This window comes from Corvus hawaiiensis, chromosome 24, assembly GCF_020740725.1.
Source record: "Corvus hawaiiensis isolate bCorHaw1 chromosome 24, bCorHaw1.pri.cur, whole genome shotgun sequence".
Taxonomy (NCBI): Eukaryota; Metazoa; Chordata; class Aves; order Passeriformes; family Corvidae; genus Corvus; species Corvus hawaiiensis.
The window spans coordinates 8,396,387-8,405,319 of record NC_063236.1 but is presented as its reverse complement, the minus strand read 5'-3'; positions in this window follow the sequence as shown (position 1 = coordinate 8,405,319).

Genomic DNA, 8,933 nt, shown 5'->3' with positions numbered 1-8,933 from the left:
GCTTTCACCCTGTAAACACACACAGGGCCAAGTGCCAGCCCACCCTACCTGGGCTGTTCTGCCTTGCACAGATTTGGGATTTGGCCCAGAGCCTCGGGATCACAGCCCTGCCCGGAACATGTGGCGGCTGCTCTGCCCCAAAAGGGACTAACAAAGAAATAAGAATATTTGTTAATTTTTTTTTTCCACTGCAAAGCAGTTAAACCTCCTAAGACATTTTTCCAGACATCTAAATCCTTTAAAAATATTCTCTAGACTCCATAAAACTTACATTTTCCCTGGGTTCTCCCGTGAGTTATTAAAAAGCTGAAGTCCCTACCTTAAGAGCTTAGAGCTTGGTCATGAGCAGAAAACCAACCATGTGGAGTGGCACCTCCTTGTGCATTCAGAGACACAGCCCAGGCGTGGTGGGGAGGAGCAGGGCACGCAGAGGAGAACAGCCCAGCCTGGGATTTTTGGGGTATCCAGGCTGAAGCAGAGGGAGGGATGAATGTTTGGGGTCAGAGAGGCTCTCATGGATACCCTGGATGGGCACAGCAACAGCACAGTTTGTAGCTGCTGGAAAACTGTTACCACATCGTCAGTGTTTGCTCTTTTCTCAACAAACACTTGGCAAAGTTGGAATTGGAATGGTATTTAGTTCAGTTTCTACCAAAATCGAGTTTTATTGCCAGCAGCTCTGGATGCATAGGCCAGAAGAAAGGTTTTGGATGCCGTTTTTGCCCATCCATCCATCCATCACCAGAGCATCCGAGTGCTGCCGTGACAGGACAAGGGCGAATGACAGAAAAACTGAAAGAGGGGGAATTTAAATGTAGGGATGTCCCTAGGAGGGGGGTGAGGCCCTGGCACAGATTATCCAAAAAAACTGTGGCTACCCCATCCCTGGAAGTGTCCAAGGCCAGGTTGGGGCATGGAGCAACCTGGGATAGTGGAATATTTTAGGGGGTGGGACTGGAAGAACTTTCAGGCCCCTTCAAACCCAAACCTTTCAGTGATTCCGTCACAGCTCAGCACGAAGGGGCTTCAGACAGAGACAGCGGAGGGTGGATTTTTCCGTCACTGCTTTCCCAGCCCAGAGCTGTGCTCCAACAGGGCCGGAATCAAAGGCATCTAATACCTCCCTGCTTCCCTTAAACATCAGTTTGTCTGGGGCGTGAACTCTGCCGACAGCAGCTCCCGCAAAGTGCTCGGCTCTCGCTTCCCCCCTCTTTTTTTCCCCCTTTTTTTTAAAAGCTTTCCCTCTCCCTTTCCCTGCTCTTCCCCAGCTCCCTCCCCGCAGCCTCCCAGAAGCACCGGCGTGTTTTTAACCCAGGCATGAAACAATCCCAGAGCCCCAGATTGTGATGTTTCAGATAACATACGGAGAATGTAAATCCTGTCAGCAAGTGCAACAGCCATAAAAGGCTAAAATGGATTCCTGCGGATTAGAAATAAAGCACAGAAAGGGCCCTGTTCTCTCACTTTCCTCATCCCACAACCTCCTCCACCCCCCTCTCCTCGCTCCCCTTAAAAAAAAAAATCGCCTGGAAATGCAAGGGGTGGTTGTTGTTTTTTTTAATATATTTTATTTTTTATTATTTTTTTCTTTTTTTTCAGCAACTTAAAAGAAAAATAAAATACATTCCAGGAAAAGGACTGCTGCTAAGAAAACTCAAACCAGAAAATGCTTAAAGATGTTTTAATGACTTAAACACAGGGCCGGGATTGTGCCTAAAAGTTTCCACATTTAAAAATGAAAAAAAAAAAAAAAAAGAAAATTAGAAGAAGAAAAGAAAAGGGGGAAAATTCAATATGAAACGTCCCCCACTACCAGTGCTGCTGGATTTCTTGCCGGATTTCTCTCCCAAACCATCGGATTTAAGCCGGGGGTTGTTAAACGAGCTCCGTTTAAGCAAAGTTTACTCTTCTGTTCCAAACCAAAGGCAGGACTAAAAAAAAAAAAGCCCCTAAAAATAATGAAGGCCACGTGAGCGCGGGTCCGAGAGGCTGTTAACAAGCAGCTGACAAGTTTCTGCTGCAGGAATTAGACCCTCATTTAGGAGGAGATTAGCAGAAATCTTCCCTCTCATTATGGAGAGAGCCGCGCTCGCTGCGCCGGGCCCGGGGCCGGGCGCACAAAGAGCCCCCGGCCCGAGGTGGGGTTCAAGGGCTGCTTCAATGCCCGGGGGCAGCCAGAGGGGTCCCCTCTGAAGCCATCCCATGTAATTTGTCACGACTGTGTTGTGGAGGGCCCCGAGAGCTGATCCGGCGTGAAGGGCTCGATCGGAGCCTTTGAGGGCCGAGCCGGGGACCCGCTCCAGGGTCACGGCCCAGGGCAGGGCAGGGCAGGGCTGCAGCTGCCGCAGGGCCTTTGGCCCCTGGACACGCTCAGACTGGGGCTGGGGAAAGCCCTGTGCTGCAATGGTGTGTGAGCAGCGGGGAGAGAGAAACTGTGCCCAGACAGCCCCAAAAGGGAGAGAGAAAGCCGGCTCGAACGGCCCCAAAAGGGAGAGAGAAACCCAGCTCGAACGGCCCCAAAAGGGAGACAAAACCCGGCTCGAACGGCCCCAAAATGGAGAGAGAAACCCGGCTTGAACGGCCCCAAAAGGGAGAGGGAACCCTGGCTCGAACGGCCCCAAAATGGAGAGGGAAACCCGGCTCGAACGGCCCCAAAAGGGAGAGGGAAACCCGGCTCGAACGGCCCCAAAAGGGAGAGGGAAACCCGGCTCGAACGGCCCCAAAATGGAGAGGGAAACCCGGCTCGAACGGCCCCAAAAGGGAGAGGGAAACCCGGCTCGAACGGCCCCAAAATGGAGAGGGAAACCCGGCTCGAACGGCCCCAAAAGGGAGAGAGAAACCCAGCTTGAACGGCCCCAAAAGGGAGAGGGAAACCCGGCTCGAACGGCCCCAAAATGGAGAGGGAAACCCGGCTCGAACGGCCCCAAAAGGGAGAGGAAGAACCCTGCTATAAAAGCCCTGAGAGGGAGAGACAAAACCTGCTCAAACTGCCCCAAAAGGGAGACAAATCCCAGCTCAAACAGCCCCAAAAGGGAGAGAGAAACCTCGGCTCAAACGGCTCCAAGAGGGAGAGACAAACCCGGCTCAAACAACCCTGAGACATCCATGGGCAGCTCCATCATCCCAGTGGCACAGCCTTGGCACAGCCTTGGCACAGCTCTGCCCCAGGGAGCAACACCTGGCATGTCCTGGGCAGAATGAAACCCCAAATCCTTTGACAAATCATCAAACAGGCCGAGCTTTGCCTGTGGATGTCACCCGTTATTGAGGAGAATGTGGACACACAGAGAGGTACCCACAGGTAGAGCTGCTCCCAAAACACCCTGGGAATGTGGGATAGGGAAGTTTTTAGTGTTGCAGAGCAAAAACATTGCCTGGGTGGAACCCAAAAAGGTCTGGAGCCAAGTGTCCCACCCTGCTCCCACATCCCCCCCTGCACCACATCAGCCCTGAAGTCAGACTTGATGAACCCAAAGCTCTTCCCACAGCTTTGAGAGGGGGAAAGTCCTCTCCTACAGGGATTCCTGGTGAATATAAAGCTGTGTGGGACCAGGGAATCGACCAAACCTCAGCTGAGAGTGACCCCACCACTCCCCACCCCTTCCCACAGCAGGAAGGACCTGCTGAGGCTCAAGCCCCAAACAACTCAGCAGCTGCAGCCTCTGCCATCCTCTCCCCCTCTTCATCCAAAAACCTCATTTCTCCTTTCCACTCCCCATTGGGGAGGGCTGGGTGGTTGTTGGGGGTTTATTATTTTTATTATTATTATTATTATTACTAAGAATGTGCAATTGTGCCTCAAACCCCAGATTTCCATCCAAAAGAGTAGGAGGCCGTAGTCAGACTTCCCAGACCACAAAGACGCACAGCTCCGTGGCTTTTCCAGCCAGAGTTTCCATTGTATTCTTCCCAGATGAACTTTTAAAATGCGTGTGTGTTATGTGTCAGCGTGTGCGCAAACGTGCGTGGTTTTACCTCTCTTTAAAATAAAAAAATAAAGACTTTAGAAAAAAAATATGAGTGAGCAAGTGAAGCTATCAGGAGGTTAATCACCGACCTGCTGCCAAGTTGGATATGTGCGTGGAAGGGGGGAGTCAAGGGTTTTAATCCCAGTTTTTGATAAATAGAAGACATTCTAGTCATAATAAAACGTGTTTTACACTTGAGGGGAGGAATAAGGGGGAGAAAAAAGGAAAGTTTTGGCCAGGCACTGCGAGCTCCTGAGCCCAAACAATGAGGTTCAGAAACATAACTGTAACGCATTAGTAAATTGACAATGAAATTGCAGTTACTTCACTGGCTCTTTATTAAATAAACACAGCCCGAAAGGGACCTGTCTGCCCCGGAGGTATTTGCAGAGGGTTCATGTTACAAACCCAACACCAGCACCGCTCCCCCCCGCCCCGAGCAAACACATTCCAGTCGGGCCCTGCGAGGTGGGGCCGGCCTGGCTTTTCCCAGTGTCACTTTTTCCTTTCTCGTAGATCCCGGGTTTTACAGCCCAAGGAGTTTCACCCTGAGCCACGGCTCCCCTCAGGGTGGGAGAAGGGGCTGTGGGAACAGGACACTCATGGAGGAGCCCCCTCCCACACACCTGCCCCTGTGCTTGCCCCTCTCCTGCACCTTTGGAAAGGTGTGAATCTCCCAGAGCTCCTTCCCATCCCGCCCCCAGCTCCTGGTGGCAGTTCTGCTGTTCCCAGCCCTTCCCACTGAATCGCAACAACGAAAATTCCCCCACCCCGTTCAACCAAGCACCATGGAGCCCTTTGCAGCCACAGCCCCGAGCAGTGACCACCGGCACTTCCCACTCAGCAGCTGCACGAAAGGGGCTTCCAACAACATCTCCATCCCCGTCCTGCTCTCGATTGGTCTCATCAACATTCCTGACACTTTGCCAAAGCTTTGCCCACAGCCACCCGACGCCGCAGCCGCGAGTGGAACCGAGGTCACCCACCAGGAACCTCTGGAGAAACAGCTGCAGCTCCCACGCAAGGTGAAGCCACCTTACAAACCCTTCACCTGCAGCTCTACCCTATTATTCCAGCCAAATCCCAGCCCCATTCCGGCAGGGAAGCTGGGGTAATCCATCCCCCCGCACGCACACACGCTGGAGACAAAAGGAACGTCGGCGTGTTCAGCACCTTGCGAGGCCTTGAACGGCTGCCAAGGGCCTTTGGAGAGGGGCCAAGGCAGTCCATGAGATGTGAGGGATAGGGATTCTCAGCAGCCCATGGGGTCTGGAGCAGGCTGTGCTACTGTTGGAGCCTGGTCACGACACGCTTCCCCCTTGTTCCGAGATGTACCTCCTGTGGAGGCAGCTTTTCCCCGGCAGGAATTCTATCCCTGTCTGCCAGGAACAGGGAAAAGCCTCTGCTCTTCTTCCCTACAGCACCAGGACTCAAAGAAGCAGTGGGTTAAATGTTTTCCTGCTCTGCTGTCATCGAGGGCTTTGTGGGAAAACATCAGAGTCCCACAAAGGTAAAACGCAGAGATGGGAGGGATGCTGGGGAGCAGAGAATTTACCTGTCACTAATTCCATCCAACCAGTCTCCACCTGGACTTCACATTTCCCCAGCTCAAGGCTCACATTTCCAAACCTTCATGCAGAAGTCTGAAGTGATGGGAAACCACACCAAAATTCCCTTTTTCTGGGATGATTTCTTCAACACCTTCTACACAAACCTGAGCACTGAGGAGCCTCCAGGCCTGTTCCTGCAGGGAGCAGCCAGAGTCAAGGGGATGAAGAGGAAGCAGGAAGCAGAGATGCAGCCACTGATGGGAGTTTCAGTAACGTGGAAGAAGAAATTGGCATTTTTTGGTCGTGTCTCCCCAACAGAGAAGTCAGAAGGTGAAAGCTCAGGGCAATAACCTGATGTGGCTTTACACAGCTCTGTTCAAAGGCAGGCATGGGGATGCTCTGCACCCACACAGGGATCACTGGAGAGGGATTATCCGGCCTCCTCCTCTTTGCCCCATCCCCTCAGGTGTCCAGCTGCTTTAAAATCCATCAGGATCAAGCTCACACTGAGTGTTTCCTTTGCCATCCTCTTTTTCCATAGGAGCAAACGGTGGTGTTGGCACATTGAGCCTTTGGAAGGGCTTAGCGAGGGGAGAGGCAACAAATTCTCAAGGATTTTGGGATCTTAAAGCAAGGCTGGATGTCTCTCCCTGAGAGATGATGCTCCTCCAGCTCCACCAGGGAGTGCCTGGAGCGTGCAGGAGAGGGTGGGAATGGGCAGGGGGTGAGCCCAGCTGCTCCAGGGGATTCCGTCTGGCCCCGAGGCTGAATGTGGAATCACAGACATGGCTCCTTCCCTGCCAAAAGCAGCTTTAATTTGGTGACTGAGTGCAAGGCAGAGCTTTCCATGGAGTTCTTTCATTCCTATAGACCGGTGGAGTTTCAGATTTTTTTTTTTCCCCCTCCCAACTCGGTGCAGCCTCCAAGTTTCCCTGTGGAAATTCCATGCTGGGGTGGTTTTCTCTGTGATTTCTGCAGATTGCTCAGGTGCAGCTCCCTCTTTAAAGGGGTTCTGACCTTTTGCTAACTGGGACAGGGATGAGTTCCTAATCCCACTTTAGGAACTCATATCCACTGTGGATTTGCCCTTTGCGGGCAAGGCACAGGGAAGAGAGACTGCACGACAGAATTTACAGGGAGTTACACTCTTGGAGTCTCCATCTTCTCCCCATCCAGGTGGTTCTAAGCATCCTCTTTCCTCACAGTGGTCTCCCCTTGATTTCAGAATGCTCCCACCTTCCCCTGACCCATTTTCCAAGCCTCCCCTTGCCATCTGGGAAAGAGGGTTCGGAGCCACCCTGCAATGAAACCTTACCCTGCCTCTTTTTCCAGCCTGGCTGACAGAACAAGTCAGCTGTGGGCCTCAGCACCAGCTTTAACCAACCCCCCAGTCCAGCAGGTCAGGCCATTTTAGCATCTGTACCTTTTATTTGTAGCAGACTGTTAATAATTAAGTGATGCCTTTCATACAGACATTTACAATAATTTAACCTTGCCCTTGCTGTGTAATTTATTCTTCGCAGAAGCCAATAAAAATAAAGGCCCCATATTTCGTCTCTCTCGCTCCTTCTCTGTCCATATATATAAATATATACACACACACACAGCCAGGAGTGTAATAGGTTTCACATATTGTTCCATAGGTATCATTAGGGTAACAGAGCCAAGTGTCTCAGTTCATAGGACTCTTTATAGGTGCCTTCTAATCCACATAAAATTGAGTTTATGTTTCCTTTCCATCTGCTGATTCTAAAACAAGATGAGGAAGGGTTTTCTCGCTCTGTTTCTCTGGCTTTTTTCCCCTCTTCATTGCAGCCCTCACTGCACCAAACTGGAAATTTGCCACTGGTGGTAAAGAGGAACCAACAATCACCAAACTGGGCATCCCTTATTATCCATCTTCTGTGGTGTCTTGTCTCTGACCGTGATAAGCATTAAAGGCTCCAGGAAAAAGGTTGGAGCAAAGACAAATATCAAACCTCCTGCCCAGGGAGGAAAACCCTTCCCAAGTTTGCCATGGAGTCATTTTTCCTGCTTCTAAATCCCCAGAACAGAACCCAGCAGGTAGGTGGAATAGGAGCAAGGGAAGGGACTAAAAACCGAGATTTATTTCTTCTCAAAAAAAAAAAAAAAAAAAAAAAAAAAAAAAAAAAAAAAAAACCAAAAAGAGAGGGAAAAAAAGCACAGGACAGGGGAAAGAAAGAGCCAAAGCTCAAACTATTGGCTGCACTTCCACAGCAAGTCCTAAAGAGGCTATGCGGAGAAACAAAAGAAAAATATTTTCCCCTAAAGAAACATTTGTAAAAACACATTTATTAAAGCCCCAAAAATTCCATAACACTTCAGAGCCCCGGTGCTCTGGAGAGCACAGGGCTGAGCACGGGGCCTGCCCTGCAGGGCCTCCCAGTCTGCCCAGTCCGATCCAACCAGGGCCACCAGCACTGCACAGCTTGGCCTGATCCTTATGGAACAGGGCCTAGAACCTCAGCTGGGCTGTTCCTGAGCTTCCAAAAATCCCCTTTCATGTCCTTCCTGAGGTCTAACCTGCTCTTAAAACCCTCCTGGTTTAGTTATTCCACCTTTTTAAGAGGAACCATGCCACAGGACAGGTTGGATGGGGCTTGGAACAACCTGGGATAGTGGAAGGTGTCCCTGTCCATGGCAGGGGTGGAATGGGACGGGATTTAAGGTCCCTTCCAACCCAAACCAGGCTGGGATTCTGTGTTGGAGAGCCCTGGAACCTCTGGGCCACACGCAGGACCTGTTTCCCCTGGTAACACCAGCAAAAATCTCCCATTCCATCGCAAACACAACTTTTTTTCCAGGATCCTCTGGAGCAGCAGCTCCATGAAATCTCCCTCACGTTGTCCTTGTTGCTGTTTTCCAGCAGGAGGATGGGGAAGGACAACTCAGCTCCCAGTCCCCGGCAGGGCCGGCTCAGGGCTGCTCCGTGGTCCCCATGAGGCGATGGAAAACTTTCCCCGGCATCAGGTGTTGCTGCTGAGTGTGAGCTGCTCCAGTCCCACCCTGAGCAAGTGTTATAAACACACAGGCACAATCTAAATATTTATGGCACATGAAATCTCCCGTCTGCTGTTGCTCAGCGCCGAGAGCCGGGGAGGGAGGGGGAGTTAAGAGGTGATTATTGCGCGGGGCCCGTAAACCCAAAATGTGGGATCGAGCTGCATCCAGTCCCCGGGAATGGTCACCGCACCGGGGCCGGGTGTCAGCTCAGCTCCCTGACGCTGATCTGAGGGATTTGTCACCGCCTGGGCTCAGCTGGGCCAAGCCACGGCCTGGCTTCCATGGGGAAACAGCAGATGGAAAACACGGCCCTGGCTCCGTGGGCTCCTTTTCCTCTCAAGCACCTCCTGAGAGAGCGGCTGCTCCAGCTCGTAAAACCTTCCTGGGGCTG